Source organism: Peromyscus maniculatus, chromosome 4, assembly GCF_049852395.1.
Source record: "Peromyscus maniculatus bairdii isolate BWxNUB_F1_BW_parent chromosome 4, HU_Pman_BW_mat_3.1, whole genome shotgun sequence".
NCBI lineage: Eukaryota > Metazoa > Chordata > Mammalia > Rodentia > Cricetidae > Peromyscus > Peromyscus maniculatus.
The window spans coordinates 38,045,967-38,066,848 of NC_134855.1; the positions used below are offsets into that span (position 1 = coordinate 38,045,967).

The following is a 20,882-nucleotide window of genomic DNA, read 5'->3' on the forward strand; positions in this document are numbered from 1 at the left end:
CCCCAAGAGGCTACCCAGGCTCCAGTAGATGGCCCTACACTCATGTGTATATTGGTAGCACTAAGTGGATTCCACGGATTTAAAAATAAAAAAAGAGAAAAATAAAACCGTGAGGAAATGGTGGTGGTAGGGATAGAGGTGGAATTAGAGTGGAGAGAACGGGGGGGGGGGGGAGGGGGGAGGGGGGAGATGGACTTGATCAAAACATTATATGTGTACATAAAATTCTCCATCCACAAAAAGGAGTAACATAAAAATGAAGTAGGGCATGCAATTTGGAGAGAGGTGGGGTGGAGGATGAATCAGGAAGGAGTTAATGGGAGAAATGGTGAAATGAGTATGACCAAAACACACTGTATGAATGTATGAATGAAATTCTCAAAAAAGTAATCAGGGGCCATTGAGGAAGAACCAGAGGTGGTAGATAATTACAATGAAATAGTGTTTGGGGGACCTAAAAAGGATAGTTGCACATTTGAACTCACAGTGGCTGTCAGAGAATTCACAAGACCTGTACAAAATCAAACGAGACAAACGTCATAGCATAGAGGGGAGAAATGGTCACACAGTCCCACCTGCAGCTAAGCAGCTATTGGTATCTGATGACTATAGGGGAGGGAAAGTCAGTTCTATGCAGGGATGTGGGCATGAAAAACTATCCAAGCTCTAGTGAATGGTCTTAATTGTATGCACACAAAGCACTAAGTGGACTCAGTGGGTTCCAAAGAGTAGAGCCATGAGGTTGGACGAGAAAAGTCTAGGGGATAGGGAGGAATTATAAAGCAAAGAGTGGGGGTGGTCGGTTTAACAAAACACATTGTATGCATGTCTGGAATTCCTAAACAATAAAAAGGAGTAAAACAAATAGAGAAAAGAAAGTGAGAGGTAAAACTTTAGAGAAAGGAGACATGTCCAAAACAAAAATAAATACCGCTGTGTACCAAAACATTGAAGAGAAATACAAATAAATGTGCTGATTCTGACTGTATTCTAGTATCAATCCAACCCCAGTAGTAACAGGGGGAAATTCAGCTTCTCTACTTACCCAAAAGCTTACCCATGCTCCATGTCATGAGAAGGAAGGAGAATCTAGCTCACCTTTTACAAGTAGACAGAGGCGCATTACTCCCACTCCAACAGAATGCTATGGAATATGTTATCAATAGACAGCCCCAAGCTTCCGTTCTGTAGAAAAGTGAGAACTCAAGAAGACAAGAATATAGCCTTGTGACCATGTACTCTTGTCAGGATCAGCAATGTCCTCCAGTAATATTGCAGTAAAACCACCCAGAGATGACTTTCTGAAACCTGTTCCTAGACTGAGGATTGGTGAACAAGGGTTTGAACATTGCTAGGGAGGATGCAAGAGCATAGAGCAAGAAGAAGAAGAAAAAGGTGAGAACAACATCTACTTAAAATCAGCCTGCTAATCAAAGTAATAACCTATGAGAAAATATTATACTGAAAGAGTCACCTATTGAAATTAACCAGAACATTAATTTACTTTGATTAAATTTACTGATTTATTAGGTCCGGCGGGGTGGCACCCACCCTTAATCCCAGCACTCAAAGTCAGAGGCGGGCAGATCTCTACCGAGCGAGTTCCAGGACAGGCTTCAAAGCTACACAGAGAAACCCTGTCTCAAAAAAAGAATTTTACTGATTTATTTTAATTATTACTTATTTGTTCTCTTGAGATGGGGTGAACTAAGAAGCCCAGGCTGGCCTTAAACTCACTATGTAGCCCAGGCTAACCTCATACTTGCAGCAATCCTCCTACCCAATCTCCTGTCTTATTCATGTCATTCTTTTTTGCCCAGCACCTACACATATAAGCACCTCTTCCAAGAATGAGGCACACTAAGAGGAAAAGGAGGGTCAAAGTATCTGATGACAGTGTTGAAAACTCACCAACCCTTTCGACAACATGCTCTGAGCCAGAGACTGAGGCATAGGTTCCTCAAGAGTAATGCCACATATTCCATTAGGTTTGTGTTGTCCCCCCCCTTTTACTTCTATAATACAAATTAAAAAAATCAATGAATATTTTGTTACTTAGACATGTTCATTTCTTTTTTAATGATTACAAATTTGAGGTCTACTTAAAATAAAAAACAAAACAAAACAAAAACCTCTGAACAGGATTCCACATAGATTATATGAGGACTTTTTTGCTTATCTATGGTGGTAGATAACATGGAAATGATTCAGACTTTTTCTCTTAACAGCTTTTGATAATGTTTGTTCATTTAATGTGTGGCCCAAGATAATTCTTAATCCAGTGTGGCCCAGAGTAGCCGAAACGATGAACATTCCCATGCTTTTCTTAGTTTACTGGTGGCTGCCATAGTGAATTACCAAAAACTTTGTGTGTCAGCAAAATTTTAGTTTTTCATGTTAGAAATGCAAAACCAGTTACATGGGATACAATGAAGGTGTGCTAAGTGCTGGCTCCTTGTGGAGGCTTCAGGAAAGGATGTGCTCCTTGCTACTCCCCTCTCCTAGCAGTTGCCACACTCTATGGTTAACATTTCCATGCTTTGTCTTCACATTGGCCCTTTCTTTCCTATTAATCCATCTGCCCTTCCTAAGAACCTGTGATTACATTCAGGGCTCACCCAGCTAATCTAAGATAACTACTTCATCTTTAATCACACCTACAAAGTCTCTTTGCCATGTAAAATAACAATCTCACATTCTAGAAATTAAGATATGGACCTTTCTAGGAGCCATTGTTCTTCTGCCTATCACAGGAGGCACTTTTTCTGCCACCTAAATGGTGGAAAACACTTACCATTAGTCTCTATAATAATTTCCTCTTTACTAATATGTATGTCCTATAAATGTAATCATTATGGTGTGTAGGCTTTTTATTCTGGCTTTTTTTTTACATCTCACGATGTACCTGAAATTCATCCACACTGTTGCACTTTTCACATAGCCATTTCTTGGTACTTGCGGAGATTTTAGTTCCAGAAACCCTCACTGGTACTAAAAATCTATGGATGTTCATGTTTGCATAACGCCTACACAAACCTTATCATATACTATAAACATCATTGTATTACTTATAATTCCTAGTACAGTGTAAATAGTATTGTTTGGAGAAAAATGGCAAGCCTATTCATATTTAGTACTTATAAAATTGATTGTATCTACATGTACTTTACTTACACTGGAAATTACAGATGTAGAAACTCAAGCATGGAGGGTTAACTGTAGCTTATTACATCACTGAGAATTTCCCACATATGGTTGTACCACACTTTGTCCATTCACAAACTGAAGGATTTGGGCATATTTCAATTGTTGAACAAGTTTTAGTGAAACTTCTATGAACATCAATATACAATTTTTCACATGAATATAAAACTACCATTTCTTCTGGATAAGTATCTAGGAATAAAATTGTTGGGTTGAATGGGAAGTGTTTAGCTTTCTAAGATATGCCAAATTGTCTCCCACATTGTTGTACCTCTTTTTCCCCCCTTTGGAGCACATGGTTGCTCATTGTGTAATCAAAGGGAAAATGTAATTAATAGAAAAAAATGAAGAAAATCGCATTATGGGATGAGTTTTCTATACAAAGGTGGAGAGTGGGGATATAGCTCATCAGGTAGAGTGTGTGCCCAGCGTGCACAGAGCTCTGGGTTCAATCTCTAGCATCACAGAAACAGGTCATGAAGGTGAATGCTTGTAGTTCCCAGTACTGGGAAGTACAATCAGAAGGATCAGAAAGTCAATGTCATCCTCAGCTACAGTCTCAAGACAGCCTGGACTAGATGAGAGCCTGCCCCCCCCCAAACAAACAAACAAACAAACAAAAAAAAAACCCAAAGGAGACAGGATAATAATTCTAGAAATTATGTTATTACATTTAGAATAGTGGAGGAACAGTATTTAACATGCGACAATCCAAATTTCCCATGCAATTAATGATTAAAATAACACAGTGTGAATGTCAAACAGGATAGAGTCATACTAAAATACTTTACGATAGAAATGTGGATTGTAAGAATAAAAGAATAAAGAAAAAGATCTTAAAAGCTAGCAAAAAGAACAGAAAATTAAGATTAGCAGGAAACATTTCACCTGCAGTAGGAAAAGCCAGATGATAACAATATTGAAAACCTATTTTTTTTTTCTTTTTTTTTACTAGAAATACTGGAAGCAGACATACTCTAGAATTCCTACTTGGGAGAGGAGGCAGGATAGTGCGGATTCATATGGTTTAGATAATGAAGTGCAATAGCACATCTATCCTGCTCCCAAGAATAAAACTAAGAGTGCAAGGTGTGAGCAGGCGAGTTGAAGGCAGTTCCAGAAGCTCCTACAGCTACTGGAGCAAGCAGAAGTGTCACGTTAGAAAAGAGTCAACTGCATTACACTGGAGTGGTCGTAAACTGGGTTTCCAGGGCTTCCTAGACCTTGTTATTGAGGCTCTTTGGACTGTTTATTCAAAAGAACATGGAGAAGCTAGTAGTAAGACCCTCAAAGCCTCTCAAACCCAAACCCATCTCCTTTGTCCAAAAGATTGGAATGGTCTTCCATTCCTGTACCTGAACTTCCAAATATGCTTCTCTCTCCTTCCCTTCCCTTCTCCTCATCCCCTCTTCTGTCCCTGTCTCTCTCACTGCTTCTATTGTGAATAAACCCAGGGCCTTAAACATAGCAGCAAATACTCCACCACTGACCTATGTCCTCAGTCTCAAATATTCTCATTTTCCAACTCCGGTAAATACAATAATTAACTTTTGTTCCCAGTTTCTGGTACAGCGCTTTCAGAATTCTTTGAATTTCCTGAACTTCTTAGAAATTAGGTAAGGGGGCAATGTTTTGTAATTCATAAACAAACTCTATGAATTTATACTAATAATGTGAATAGCCTAATAATGGAGGCTAGTTGACAGAGAAAATGAGCATATGATTAGATAGTAGAGACTTTTGGTCCTACCTCTAGACCTCTGAGGAGGGGAGAAGAGCCAAAGGTTGAAGTCATTCACCAATGGTCAATATTTAATTAGCCATACCTATATAATAGATCCTTCATTAAGCCATTAAACAAAGGGTTTCGGAAAAGAACTTTCAGGTTGAGCATATGTGTATTGGAGGAGGGAAGATGTGCCCCAAATTCCACAGAAACTCAAGTTCTCCCTTAGTTATGAAAGCTCTTTTACCAAACTACTGGATATAAAAAATGGGTCATGGGAACCCCAAATTTTTTTTAAAGATTTACTTATTTATTATGTATACAGTATTCTTCTTGCATGTGTCCCTGCAGGCCAGAAGAGAGCACCAGATCTCATTATAGATGGTTGTGAGCCACCATGTGGTTGCTGGAATTGAACTCAGGACCTCTGGGAGAGCAGTCAGTGCTCTTAACCACTGAGCCATCTCTTCAGCCTAGGGAACTCCAAATTTGTATAGGAGGCCTGGGACCTGTAGTAGTGACTGAAGTGGGTGAATCAATCTTGGAAGCCCTAGCCATTGATCTGTGTGGCTTGGAGCTAACTCAAACTAGATCCAATGAAGTTTAACTGTCGAACACATCAGTTGGTGTCAGAAGTGTTAGAAGTAGAGAGAATAGCTTTCTTTTGTTAACTTGTTAAAGAGGATACAGAGGACACCAAGCAAAGTGTCCTCTAGACACAACAGGACTGATGCACGTATGAACTGCAGAGATTATGGCAGCATGAAAAGGGCCTGCACAGGGTCAAGTCAGACGAAGGTCACAGCTGAGAAAGGGAAGTGGATGCTGGCTCCCACCCCTAACCAAGAAGCTATCTGCCATTGGCACCTGCTTGCAAAGGAGAAATTCCATTTCTCCGACTGAGTCTCACTATATTAACTACACTTGGCCCCTATGCCCAGGAGTAGATGGCCAACACAGAACAAACTCAATGATATTTTCACAGACTTTTTGTCTCATATAGCTTTGTTTGGGCATTTTTGTTTTGTCTTATTGGTCTATTGCTTGTATATTTTGGTATCTGATTTTGTGTTTTTGTGGGATTTGTTGTCATTTTGTGTGTTTGTGTGTGTGTGTGTGTGTGTGTGTGTGTGTGTGTGTGTGTGTGTGTGTGTGTTTGAATTTCTTGTTTCTTGTTATTTAAATAGAAAGAAAGGGCATGAAGTTGGGTGGGTAAAAGAGGTGGGAATATCTGGAAGGAGTTGGGAGAAAAGCATGATCAGAATATATTGTATGAAAGAAAATGTTTTCCAATAAAAGTCAATCAATAAAATAAGATATAGAGTTAACTTTGTTTTTCTGGTTCTAACTCTGTCATGGACTTTTTGGTTTTGCTGGTAAGTACTTAAAATATAAAGCCCCACAGCTTCAGAAATGGCTAGGTTAACTAAATATAAGTCCACTGAGATGTATAGACTTTTGGCCTGGTTAATTTCAGCATGTGATTTTTTTTTTTTAAAATTGGCATTATGGAATATCAGTCAATGTGGATGTGACTAATGTTTTTTTGTTTTGTTTTGTTTTCTTAAATTCTAGTGTGATCAGACACCTGACAGCCTGGGAATTGAACTTTGGTCCTCTGGAACATCAGTCAGTGCTCTTAACTGCTAAGCCACCTCTCTTTCCTGTGACTAATGTTTTTGATGTTTACTTTTATGTCATACATCCTGCAGGACTATCTCAGGGGAAGAGATCTTTTTAGAGATGCTACCAGGATGCATTTCTCTTTGTTGCACTACTGATAGCAATGACAATATGGTAAAGGTATGTCCACTCTGAAGTTGCTTCTTCTTTTTTCTTTCCATTTTGTGATTAGCTACTATCCTATGGGGAAAAATTCCGAGTCCAAAAATACTTCTGTCATCAACTTTTCTTGCATTATTATAGTAAAACATTCATGTTTGCATGAAACAATTCCTGGTATTACCTATTTTTAAAAATCAGATTTTTTTTTTTTTTTTTTTTTTTTTTAGTTTTTTGAGACAGTTTCTTTGTGTAGTCCTGGCAGCTCTGTAACTCACTTTGTAGACCAGGCTGGCCTCAAACTCACTAGAATCAACCTGCCTCTGCCTCTCAAGTGCTAGTATTAAAGGCCTGCACCACCACTGCCCGGCTTAAAAATCAGACTTTTCTATCAATTTATTTAGTGCCATAAAAATGTCATGGTGGGGGCTGGAAGGATGTGTTTGGTCCCCAGTACTCACATGGCAGTTTATAAACACCTGTAACTCTAGTTCAGGGGATCTGATGTCCTCTTCTGGCTTCTGTTGGGACAAGGCATGCATATCGTGTGTATACATACATATAGCCAAAATACTCATACACAAAAAAAGAAACAAAAATCTAAAAAAATTATGGTGGTAATTTTATACTGTGGAACAGTCCTTTTCTATACCACACATATGTTTTACTCTCATTGGTTAATAAAACACTGACAGGCTGGTAGTTAGGCAGGAAAGACAAACTAAGAATGCTAGGAAGAGGAAGGCTGAGTCAGGAGTCGCCATCCAGATGCAGAAGAAGCAAAATGAGACTGTCTTACTGAGAAAAGGTATCAAGCTTATTACTAACTAGCTCTTACACTTAAATTAATACATAATTCTTATCTATGTATAACCATGTATGAGTGTGTAGTTTTGGTGCCTGTCCTAGATCTTGCTCTATAGCCCAGGGCTGGCCTCAAGCTCACAGAGATCTGCCTGGCTCAGCCTCCTGAGTGCTGGGATTAAAGGCATGCACCACCACCACCACCACCACCACCACCACCACCACCACCCCCCAGCCTATATTTAATCTTTTGAGGAACTGCTGAACTGTTTTCATAAGCATCTACACCATTTTATATTCCTGATAGTGATGTACTATGGTTCCAACTTTTCATGTTACTGTTAACATTTATCTTTTTTATTGTCTTACTATATGAAAAATACCTCACTGTGGTTCTGATCTGCATTCCCCAAATGATTGATGTAGGTTATCTTTTATGTGTTTATCATATATATGTATATATATATATATCATACATATGTATATATATATATATATACACATATACACTTACATGTTACTTAAATCTTCTATTTAAAGTTGGTTTGCTTCTCTTTTCATTGTTGAGTTGTACAAGGTTTTTGGTTCGTTTTTTTTTTGGGGGGGGTTGTTTTCTTTTCAGTTTTGCTATGTAGTTCAGACTGCTCTTAACTAGCAATCTTCCTACTTCAGTATCCCGAGACATAAGGTTACATACAAGCACTACCACACCGAATATGCACCTTTTACTCACTTTAGACTGTATTTACAGTGTGAAGTGTGGGGTTCAAATTCACTCTTTACATGTCAGTTTCATTCTACCCTTCATTGTTTAAGAGATTTTCTTTCCTTGCTCTCTTGACATTCTGATGAAATCAGTTGACTGTAAATAAAAATGTTTATTTCTGTCTTCTTGGTTTCCATTTCAAGGATCTGTAAGTCTATCTTTATGCCTGTTTTTGTTTTTTTGAGGGGAGAAGAGAGTGACAGGTGTTATAAATATCAAGTGATCTCTTCTCACTTTCTATCTTCTTTTAAAATCAGTTGTACATGGCTGAAGTTGCTGTTGGCCCTGTTTTCTTTGACCAAGACTGACTGCATAAGAGTTTACCAATTCCAGAATGCCTTCTCTGCTCCTTCTATATAGACAGTTCTTCTACAAATGCACTGAGTGTTTCCAAAGCCTGTAGGGCTTTCTGTAAGGTGGAGCATCCCACAGCCTGACACAGAAAGAGCACAGCACGGCAAGGGTTCTCTGTAAACTCACAAAAGCAGTAATAGTGGCAGAAGCAGAATGGCTGTCACCTGCCAATTAAACGGATTTTCTGGGAAAAAGCAAACGCTTGAATGAGTTGAGCTCAACTGCAAATCTAAGAGAACAGAATACTGGCTTAAGAGATGGAAACCCTTGGAATCAGGGGGAAAGGAGTGGGATATGTGGCCCAGTTCCGAGCTTCCTTTTTTGTTTTACTTACAAAGACAATGAAATCTTCAAGCTGTGTTCCTTTTATCACTTTATGTGGCCATAGCTGGTCTTCAGGAAGAGTATAAACTAAAGCCATCGGTAAAATCTTTGTTTGAAAACAAGCAAAAGTGCAATGTCCACTGCTTCTATAAAACTGATGTCTTTAACTGGATTAGAAGGTGAGGCAGTGAGAGGATATTGAAGATATTCTGTTTCAAAGAACCACCACTGACCCACACCCCTTAGATGAATCCCTCACCTTTTAAACACAGGGCCTCACTTGCCCACACTTGAACTGCCTCCAGAGGGCTGGCATTAAAAGCATGTGCTAAGCAGGCTTTTATATGGATCTAGGGATTGAACTCAGGTGTTCTGAGCCATCTCTCCAGCTCCAAAATTCTTTCAATTGAAAGGAGTTACCTATTTTTGTTTAGGATTCTCCATTACGAAAATTATTTTTATACAGTCAAGTTAATAACAGTTTATTGTAAGGTCTACTTAAGGAAGTGTTTCACAGTCTTCAACAATTCTGTCTTTTATGACCTGTGTTTAAAAAAGAAGAGAGCCCAGCCAGTCCTTTAATCCCAGCACTCCTGAGGCAAAGGCAGCCAGATCTCTGTGAGTTCAAGGCCAGACTGATTTACATAGTCAGTTCCAGGACAGCCAGGGCTACACAGAGAAACCCTGTCTCAAAAAACAACAACAAAAGAGCCCAAGTAAACAACTTAAAGGCCATGCTGTTAAAAATAAAATTGAATATGAAAATCTTATGTGAATATGTTTATGCTTAACAAAAACTAAGTAAGAATACTCATTTTATTAAAGCTATGTAATTAAATTGCTGTTTTAGGGGTTCAGTGGTCAAGAATTCCCACTGCTTTTCTAGTATTTGGTTCCCAGCGCCTATACCGGGCTGCTCACAACCGCTTGTAATGGAGGAAGCCAGCCCCTCCAAGCCTGCAGGGACCTGCGCTCTACTCACACACATGTACACACACACACACACACACACACACACACACACACACACACACAACTAATTAAAACAGAAATCTCTACCTGGTCATGGTTGCGCACACCTTTATAATCCCAGCACTTGGGAGGCAGAGCAGGCAGATATGCTCTAAGTTCGAGGTCAGCCTGGTCTACAAACCAAGTTTCAGAACAGCCAGGGCTGTTATACAGAGAAACCCTGTCTCAAAAACCAAACTAAAACAAAAATCTAAATAAATAAATAAATAAATTGTGGGGCTGCAATTTAGGTATTAGTACATTGATTTTGTTGACATGAGTTATATTTAACAGGAATTTGGAATAACTCAGTCTCCATCAGTTAAATACTATGTGACCACAGGTAAATAACTTGGCCTCTATCAGTTTCTGTTTTCTCCTATGAAATACCTAACTATTTAAACTGTATGTAGCTATCATGAGAGGTTTTGAAAGGTTTAGTGTTTTTAAAGTACTTTGAAATGTCAGAATGAAAAGACTTCATGAAAATTATTAGTAACCGTAATTTGGCCATCATACATTATAATGCTAATCACCAATGCTGGAACACTCATGGTGTCTTCCTTGATTCTTTCCTCAAACTCTTTCCTTCCTTTCCCTCCCCCACCCCTCTCTACTGGAGAATGAGCCTATGACTTCTCAATCACTATGAAAGTGTGCAACCACTGAGCTATATGCCTTGCTCTCATTTGATACATGTTGCCCAAGTTGGCTTTGAACTCACTTTGTAGCGAGGTAGATTCTTGAGTAGCTAGGATTATAGGCTTACACAAATAGACCCAGTTTACATTACTTTTGTCTTTGCAACAAAATCTTGCTTTGAAGCTCAGGGTGCTGAACTCACTGTGTAACACAGGTTGGGCTTGAAATGGCAATCATCCTGCCTCAGACTTGAAGATAACGTATATCTTCAGATGCCCAGTTTTTAAAAATCCATTCTTCCTCCTCAACATAAAAACATTTTAGTGCCAGTTATTTTAGCTCATGCCTTTAATCCCAACACTCAGGAGTCAGAGGCAGGCAGGTCTCTGGTGAGTTCGAGGCCAGCCTGGTCTACAAAGCAAGTTCCAGGACAACCAGGACTACACAGAGAAACCCTGTCTCAAACAAACAACCAAACAAAAAACCCACAATTTTCTTTTGTTGTTTTGTTGGTTTGTTTTTTAGTAAAAGAGGACTAGGGACATAGCTCTGTGACAGAACACTTGCCCAGTATACACAGGTCTTAGATTCAATCCCTGGAATTTAAGAATACTTTATTTTACTAAAAATCACTATTACATCACATACTCTAAGAGTGTTTAGCCCATTCTAACAAATACTATCATGTAGTATTGAAACATAGTCTGTGTTCACTTCGATATATTTTATTAAAAATCAGTTGCTTCATACATTCAGAATGTTCAACTTTTCCTATAACTTTTTATATTATGATAAGTGATTTTAATAATCCTCTGAATCAATGCTTTCTCTCTCATTTAACAGTTTTTAGGAATTAAAACCTACATATTAAAAAATTTTTTGTCAAAGCACTAATAACTTTAAATTTTCCAATTGCTATAAAAAATATAAAATAATGAAATAGTATCTTGAACTGAAGGCATTTTAGTAATAAATATCTTACTCCCTTATACATGTAAGTACATATACAATACTATCAGATAACTACCACTTAATTTCCATAAGCAACCAAAATCCAAACGTCGACACAATGATGCATCCATCAACATACACTAAATGCCTACTGCCTGCAAGGACTACTCTTTGGGAATTGCAAATAGAAGCAGCATGTGACGACAGAACAAACAATCAGGATGGAATGGGGTACGTACAGTATCCTCAAAGAAGGTGATGACATACAACCACAAGCGTCTCTTCTAAGACTGGAATGCCCTTTCTATTGGATGTTTTTGGATTATACAGCAAACCAATATCAAAGGAGGCCTAACCACATCAAAGTTACTATTAAAAACAGGGTTAGAAATAGATCTTGAATTTTCTAATTCTATTCTTTATAGAGCACACAGTAAATTTCAGTGCATACTAGCAGGTTCATCTTGCTTCATTCTACTTCTCTGAGCTACTTCGCTAACTCTTCTTCTTGGCCAAACTTTAATATCGTATCCACAAAGCTACAATAAATTTGATTCATCTAGCTGGGTGGTGGTGACATATACCTTTAATCCCAGCACTCAGGAGACAGAGTTCAAGGCCAGCCTGGTCTATAGAGTGAGTTCCAGTACAGCCAGGGCTACACAGAGAAACCCTGTCTCAACAAAAATAAATTTGATTCACCCAAAATTTCAATGATTTTTAACTCAGAATTTCTAGGACCTTATTTATCTATAGCATTTTTCACTTATAATATGCTCTTTATTCATTGAGACAGGGTCTCATGTAGGTGCACTTTGAACCTCTGATCCTCCTGCTTGTACTTCCTGAGTGCTGGCATTAGACCTGTGCCCTATGCTGAGCTTAATTTGGTGCTGGGGACCAAACCCACAGCTTCCTGTACACTAGACACTCTACTAAACTACATCCCAAGCCTATAATATGCTGTTTTAAAGGTCTTCTTATTTTATTTATAGTCATGTGTTACATAACAATGTTTCCCAACAGGCTCCATATGTCACAGTGGTATCATAAGATTACACTACCTAGAAAACAATAAATAATGTTTGCCCAACCATAAAATTGCCTAACAATGTTCTCAGAACTTATCTCTACTGTGAAACCACATGACTGTACTGATCATAGTTCCTCACTGGAACTGTAGAAGTCAATGTGCTGGGACATTTACTTACAGGGCATTACAATGTAAAAAAATAAAATATGAAGAACATAAACATTTTCTAAAACACTGGAGATGTCAAGTAATAAAAACATGATAGACTTCTAGTTGTTCTTCTGAGTGTGAAATAGATAAGCTGTCAATACTATCTCGCACTAAGTACAAACCATGTAAGTGACTCTGAAAATGTCCAACCTATCAATGAAAAGCATACAAAAAGGTGTGTATCACAGTTATGGAGTCAAGTAACATAGCAAAGGATGCATAAAGTTTTAAAATTCCATGCCTTACACTAATCAATTTACTAAAAGTTTAAAAATTATTTATAGAAGATGAAGAAATGGCACATTTTTCTTCTAGAGGACCTTGGATAGGTTCCCAGCACCTACATCAGGCAGCTGACAACAGCCTGTAACCTCAGTTCTAGGCATCTACCCTCTTCTGGACTCCAGGGGTACTAATGTGCATGTGCCCCCACACAGACACATACATATACACTTAATTAAAAATAAGAAATTCAGGACCAGCTAGATGGTTCAGTTGGCAATGGTGTCTGACACCAGGCCTGAGAGCCTGAGTTCAAGACCCAGAACCCACACAGTGGAGGAGAGAACCAGTCCTGACAGTTGTCCTCTGACCTCCACACATGCACACACAAAAAATAATTTAAAAACTATCTATACATTTATCTTAAGGAGAGCAGAAACAACGTTAAATAGCCTGCCACTGTTCTTTTAGATAAATGTCCTTTTCAAAAGCTTTGAGAGATCTTGGGATATACCTCAGTAGTACAATGCTTTCCTAGCATGTATAATAACCTGGGTTCAAGCCATACCATCATAAGGAAAAATAATTTTAAAAAACTTGAGATTTGGCATTAATACTGTATTTCTAGAATACAACCTAGATAGCTATGACAATATAAGTATTGCAGAGGAAATTTTACACATTCTGAAAAGTTCGTGCTCTCTCTCTCTCTCTCTCTCTTTTTCTTCAAGACAGGGTTTCTCTGTGTAGCTTTGCGCCTTTCCTGGATCTCGCTCTGTAGATGAGGCTGGCCTCGAACTCACAAAGATCTGCCTGCCTCTGCCTCCCGAATGCTGGGATTAAAGGCGTGCGCCACTACCGCCCGGAGTATTCTCTCTTTTAAGCATAAGATTTAAAAAAAAAAAAAATACTGTTTAATTCTTATGGAAAAAAAGGCTAGAGGTAAATCTGAAAAAAAAATAGCAATTATTAAACTATTTAGTATAGCATTCTGGCCTGTTTGCACCTGCACTCACACGCACATATCCACTCACAGACATACATGGTCATACTTTTTAAAAAGCCTTTTAAAAAGTTTTGAAGCGTTGTGTTTTCTTTCTCTTCCTTCCTTGAGATAAAGTCTCTCTCATGACCCCATGAACTCTAGGTAGCCTAGAACACCATGCACTTCTGACTCTTCCACCTCACCTCCAAGTACTGGCACAACAGGTTAGGATTACAGGCATGGATTACCATGGTCCCAGTTATATGCTGTCCCAGGAATTGAATCACGCTTCAAGTATGTCAGGCAAGCAGTCCACCAGATGAGCTATATCCCCAACCCCTTAGGTATTATTTACTTTTTTTTTTTTTTTGGAGATGAGGATTGAACCCAGGGCCTTGCGCTTGCTAGGCAAGGGCTCTACCACTAAGTTAAATCCCCAACCCCTTATTTTCCTTTTAATTATAGAAAAATGTCATACTTTAATGGCTTGCTATTAAAACATTCAGCATAGAAAAGAGTTGAATCATTTTTTATTTTGTCATGAATAAATGTCTGGTATTTATAGATAAAAGTTTCTACTCTAAACACTCATTATTTAAATAAAAGTTGGCCATTCAGATACAACCTGCTACCTCTCTTACTATACTTGCACTGCTCTAACACAATAGTACAGACTGAGTAATTTATGCACAGTAGAAATTCATTTCTCACAGTTCTGGAAGCTAGGAAGTCTAAGATCTCGATGTCAAGAGAACTAGTATCTGATACCCTGTTTCCACGAGGCGCCTGTGTCCTCCAATAGGGAAGAATGCTATGTCCTTTATGTGGTATAGCAGAAGAACAATTCTATTCCTTCAACCTACACACTACCTCTACTAACCCCACCTCCACACTTTCTGGTTGTTTTGAGACAGGGTCTCACAACATAGTTCAGACTGGCCTCTAGCTGAAAATTTTCTTTTGCCTCAGTTTCCCAGTCTGGGACTACTATGCCACCTTTATGTCCAGCCCTCAAATGTTTTCTCAGGGCTTTGGCCATGGGAGCTTTGCTCTATGATTTAAAATCTCCAGTTCTTAATATGATTATATTAGCCATTACATTTCAACACATAGGGGCTGGCAAGATGGCTGGGCAGGTATGGTGTATGCAACCAAATCTGATGACTTAAGTTTAAAACTCAGTATCTACATGGTAGGAGAAACCCCACTCTTGCAAGTTTTCTTCTGACTTCCCCACACACACGCATATTCACACACATGTATTATACATACACACACAAAATGAACACATGTGAACAATGTTTAAAAATTTTACCACGTATATTTTGATTGTAGTTAGGCTATGACACTTCCCTAACAGTAGATATGCGACAAACAACCCTGTATATACACAACACACACACACACACACACACACACACACACACACACACACACACACACACTCTCTCTCTCTCTCTCTCTCTCTCTCCTCTCTTTTATGACTGCATGGCCATGCATGAAGAACAGTGGAGGAGCACGCAGCAGTTTCTTAGAGTGATTGCGAAGGGTGCTTGTGAAGCAGAAGAGGCAGGAGAGCCAAATTAAAAAGCAGAAGGTAGAGTGAGGAAGGAAAGAAAAAAAGAGACCCCCACAAAAGCACTATATTAAAATTGCTAGGAAACAAGATATAATTGCTATATACTTTAAATTTTGCATTATTTATATGTATACAAATACACATAACTGTCTTAGCTTATTTTCCTATTAGCATGAAAAAATACTTTAACACAACCTAACAGAGAGGAGGCTCTTTTGGCTCAGTTACAGGTTACACACCATCATGGCAGGGGAAGTCACAGCAGCAAGAGCTGGAAGAGAAGTGGTCACATTACATCCAGCAAGAGCAGACGGCAAGGAATCAGTATACACATGCTACTGCTCAGCCAGCTCTCCTCTGTTCACCCAGCCCAGAGCCCAGACCATGAAATGGTGTTGCCCACACTTAGGGTAGGTTTTCCCACCCAAATTAGCTCAATTAAGAAAATTCTTCACAGGCATGCCCACAGGCCAACCTAATCTAGACAATTCCCTGAGATCTTATTCCCAAGGGATTCTAGACTGTATCAAGTTGATAATTAAAACTAATGATACATATATACGCATAAAAATGTAAGAAAGGGGATACAACCAAATCTGTCAGAGGGAGTACCCACAGAATCTCTATCCATAGCCATTTCTGCTTTCAGCCTCTTGAAATATAAAGAGGCAATGGAGATTAAGTGTATATAGTTTTTATTATCACAACAAAACCTGGGTGTGTAGACTATATTACAGGAACAGTAATTTAATCTAATTTTAACTGCAATTAATTTTACAGTTCACTCTAGAAGATCCCAAATTTTCTGTAAAGAACCTGTGATGGTTAATCTTGTTAGCTTGCTGGCATTTTGAATCACCTAGGAGACAAACCTCTGGGCATACCTGTGAAGGCATTTCCAGACCCATCCTAATGAAGCTAACATCATTCCACAGCGAGGGTTCTCAGACTCCATTAAAAAGAAATTGAGGCCGGGCGGTGGTGGCGCACGCCTTTAATCCCAGCACTCGGGAGGCAGATGCAGGCGGATCTCTGTGAGTTTGAGGCTAGCCTGGTCTACAGAGTGAGTTCCAGGAAAGGCGCAAAACTACACAGAGAAACCCTGTTTCGAAAAACCAAAAAAAAAAAAAAAAAAAAAGAAGAAATTGAGTAGAGCTCTACTCTGTATTTCTTTCTGCTTCCTGACTGCAGATGCAATGTGACCAGCCAACTCACTGCCCCACCATCATGTCTTCCCTGCCATGATGGAGTACCACCCCAAACTGTGACATAAATTATACCATCTTAGGGCTTCTACTGCTGTGATAAAATACCATGACCAAAAGGAACTTGGGAAAGGATTTAGCTAATGGTTCCTCATTACACTCCATCACTGAGAAAGTCATACTCAGAGGTTGGCACTGATGCAGAGGTCATGGAGGAACACTGCTTACTGGCATGCTCATCGTGCCTTCATATAGCACCCAGGACACCAGTCCAGGGGTGGCACCACCTACACTGAGATAGGCCTTCCTACAGCCAGCATCAATTAGGGAAATGCAGGCCAGGCTTACCCACAGGCCAATCTGGTTGGGGGCATTTTCTCATTGAGGTCCCCTCTTCCCAAGCCACCCCAGCTTCTGTCAAACTGACATAAGAACAGTCAGCACAAGCCTTTCCTGGCTAAAACATTTCTGTCAGAGATCTCGTCACTGCAACAAGAACAGTAACAGATAGAGGACGAGATCAGTGAATGTTTTAGTGTTTCTCAGTCATACTGTCTCAGGTACTCAATTCTGATTCTGTAGGAAGAAAATAACCACAGTCAAGTGATGCTAACTTTATTGTGTTGACTTGACAAGACTTGAGTACTCAGTTAAACAATCAACACTTATCTAGAAGATGCTTGGAGGAGTTTTGTAGTTGTGATTAACATTCACGACCTATTAACTGTGAGTGAAGATTACTCTCAACATTGTAGATGAGCTTCATCCAATCAGTCTCAGAAGAACTAAGGTTTCCTAGGAAAGAGGAAATTCTCCCTCAAGACTGTCAAAGACTCCTGAATCTAAGAGCCAGCCTGCCTTATAAATTTCAAACTTGTCAGCCACCACAATTGTATTAGCCAACCCTCAAAGTAAATCTCCTGGTAAGTGACAGATAATGTGTGGTATACAACTGCCCATGCTTCTCTAGAGAACCTTGACTAATACATAGACAATACATAAACTAATGGGCATGACTGTTCCATTAAAAGTATTTACAGTAACAGCTGGTGGGTGAGATTTAGCCTGAGTTTTCCAAACACTAATTGTATCATTAATAAAAGATAGCTGCTTTCACTCAACACATTTTAGTTTTTTTAAGATTTAAATTTTTAATTAGGTGTGTATGTGTGTGTCAGTATGTGGGTTTGTTCATTTGAATACAGTGCCCTCAAAGGCTTGAGGAAAGTATCAGATACCCTGCAGCTGGATATACAGTCAGTTGTGAGATGTTGGATGTGGGTGCTGGCCACTCCAAGCTCTCTAAACCACGGAGCTATCTCTCTAGCCCCACATTCTAGGATTCAAGCAGTGTAAATAGTGTGTCACACACGTCATGGAAATTGTGCCCCATGAATTGGAAATCATCCTTACTAGGACAGACTGTTTGGAACTACTATGAATGAATACGATCTCTAATTATGAGACCTATACTAAAGTTTAAGTGTGAGAGCAGTTTCTCAGTGTTGCAGGTTTTGGCATTATTTTCACATGTTCTTATATTTTTAATTATTACCTTTGGAGATTAAATTATTACCTTGGAGATTTTTTGCTGCCCAAAAAAGCAGAAGTCAATTAAAGGAATGTTTTAGATATTAATTTATTAAATTTTGCATATTTTCAATAATAGTTAAGGAGAATTAAAAATGTATGAAATCATTAAATACAAGGGTTACAATTTCTGGCACAAAAAGAATTCTTTTTATCGAAGATGTACAGCACAGGACTTTCATAACATATTTATTGCAAATACGGATTCTTAATTTAGAAAATGGGACCTACCTATAAATTTATTTTTATTATTTTTTTGTTTATTTGAGTCAGAGTTTCATAGCCCAGGCTGGCCTTGAACTTGTGATCCTCCTGCCTCCGATTCCTGAGTTCGAGTGCTGGGATTACAGGTGTGCACCACCATGCCAGGCACTACCTATAAATTTAAATAGTAGATTGTCAAGTTAGTTGATGATACCAGATTCCCTTCTCTAGCCCAGGGATTGATAAGATTTTCATTTGAGAGGAAACTGTAAATATTGTCTCATGATGTAGAAACCTGTTTCTCAAAAGATTAAGATAATGTATAACTGAAAATGATCAATTTGCAAAAAGCTAACATTACCTCATCTTCTCAACAGTGAAGAATGGCTTTATGATTGTTTTTGACATAGAAGAGCTTCTAAGAAGGTTATATGGTATAATGATGAAAAGAGAACAGGTAACTTGAAATGTACTATCAGAAAGAGAAAGTAATCCAGTGGATTAAACAACAATAACAACACTTAAGCCTAAGAATAAAGGACTGCATGATCATGGCTAGATGACCGACAAGTTTATAAAGCAGAAGGGTGAAGTCAATAGAAGCCAGACACTGTCTTAAAGAAGTAACATTAAGAAATGGGAACTAAGGAGAACAGTGTTGGCAAGAGGTCAACAAAGACACCTGAATTCAGAAAAGAGCCATAGTTATAAAGGAGAGATTATCAAAAAAGGGCCAAGTGAGAGAACTCTACAAATGAAAGGGTGTTGAGTCTATCTTGTTTCGAAGAGTTCTGATTTCAGATGCTTGCCTATCAAATTGTTTGCTCTGATTATTGTTTGGGAACATGTAGACACTATTATACCTACTTATATCCATAATTCCTAGTAAAACATAAAATGTCTCTAACATAGCAAAATTTCAGTAATTATTTGTTGACAATGATAAATTACTTAAAATTTACAACAGGGAGTAAATCAATCAATCAATCAATCTCTCTCTCTCTCTCTCTCTCTCTCTCTCTCACACACACACACACACACACACACACACACACACACACACACACACGCGCGCCCCTGACCATTCTCAAAGAAAAAAACACGTCAGTGGCTTTTAGATATTACCTAGCATTAACTAAAAATTAAAATCTGGAGCCTGTGAGATGGATCAACAGGTAAAAGAGCTTGCTGCCAAGGCTGACGACCTGAGTTTGATCCCAGGACTCACATAGTAAGGGAGAACCCACTCCTACATGTTGCTCTCTGACCTCACACACGCTCTGAGGCAAGCACCTCCCCACACACTAAATATATACATAAATAAACTAAAAAGTCTTAAACAGTTAACATTTGGAAGCTCTGTCAAATAGAAATCTGGTACCACACTCACCTCTCACAATAATTTCCTCAGTATTGGAAGAAAACGAAGCCATAATCTCCCAAAACCTGCACCATCCTTGCCAGAAGTAGGGCTTCTGTAGAGAAGTTCCCACTACCAGGTTTGATTACTATAGCTCAGGAAAATGGTGCTGTTATTCCATTTAACACAGAACAAGCTCAAAAAGATGTTTAAGGGCCTACACAGTGTTAAATTCTAGAAAGGCCAAGTGGTGGTTTAGACACGCAATGTAACTATGAACAATTATGGAACGCTTGCTGTGTTCTAAGAACTGATAAATGGCCTCATTTAATCCTTTCAACAACACCATGAAGTTTAGGCAGCACTGGGATTATGGTCCCTAATCCACAGGAAGAAGCCTGGATTAAGGAATTCTTAGCAAGGTTAAATAATTGATGAAGACAAAGGTACTAAGAGGCAGGGCTGAGATTTGAACCCAAGAATTCTGATTGTTAAGGGTGTTATACGGCCAAACAGAACAGAACAATTAATTTTCTTAAAAGGACAAATTAATCTTCTCAAAAGTAATCTGTACTTAATTATATCCCCTACCAGATACTTTGTCTACATTTCAACACCCTAAAAGGCTGATGCCTGGGTGTCAACTTTAACAAAATTAAAACAAAAAACTGAAGTTTGTACTAGCTAAAACTTACAGTGATGAGTGGAGATCAACGAAACAGGGATGATTACTGACTGATGCTCCACTTTGTTCAGATGAAATGATATATATATATAGCATTTCACTCAGCGTAATTATTTAGATTCAAGGGATTCTTTAAAACAAAACAAAAAGCTAAATCAAATAGGTCTAAATCAAGTGTCTTCACTACGCTTCCAAGTTTCAGTAAGAACTTACCGTTAAACAACTCGTGCTTGGTAGATCATTCA

The 20,882-nt window shown here is 38.7% G+C and overlaps 2 protein-coding genes across 46 annotated transcripts in view; one reads left to right on the forward strand and one right to left on the reverse strand.

Annotated features, from left to right (window-relative positions):
- Positions 1-20,882, reverse strand: part of Baz2b (bromodomain adjacent to zinc finger domain 2B) — a 325,808-nt gene that overhangs the window by 304,135 nt on the left and 791 nt on the right. The gene's annotated exons all lie outside the window — the stretch shown is intronic.
- The window catches only part of Marchf7 (membrane associated ring-CH-type finger 7), a 44,494-nt gene continuing 43,871 nt past the window's right edge, over positions 20,260-20,882 (forward strand). Inside the window, exon 1 of one of the 2 annotated variants that reach the window (XM_042275344.2) lies at positions 20,260-20,398. The gene's annotated coding sequence lies outside the window, so the exon portion shown is untranslated. The remainder of the gene's footprint in view (positions 20,399-20,882) is intronic. The other variant, XM_076568568.1, reaches the window with a different exon arrangement.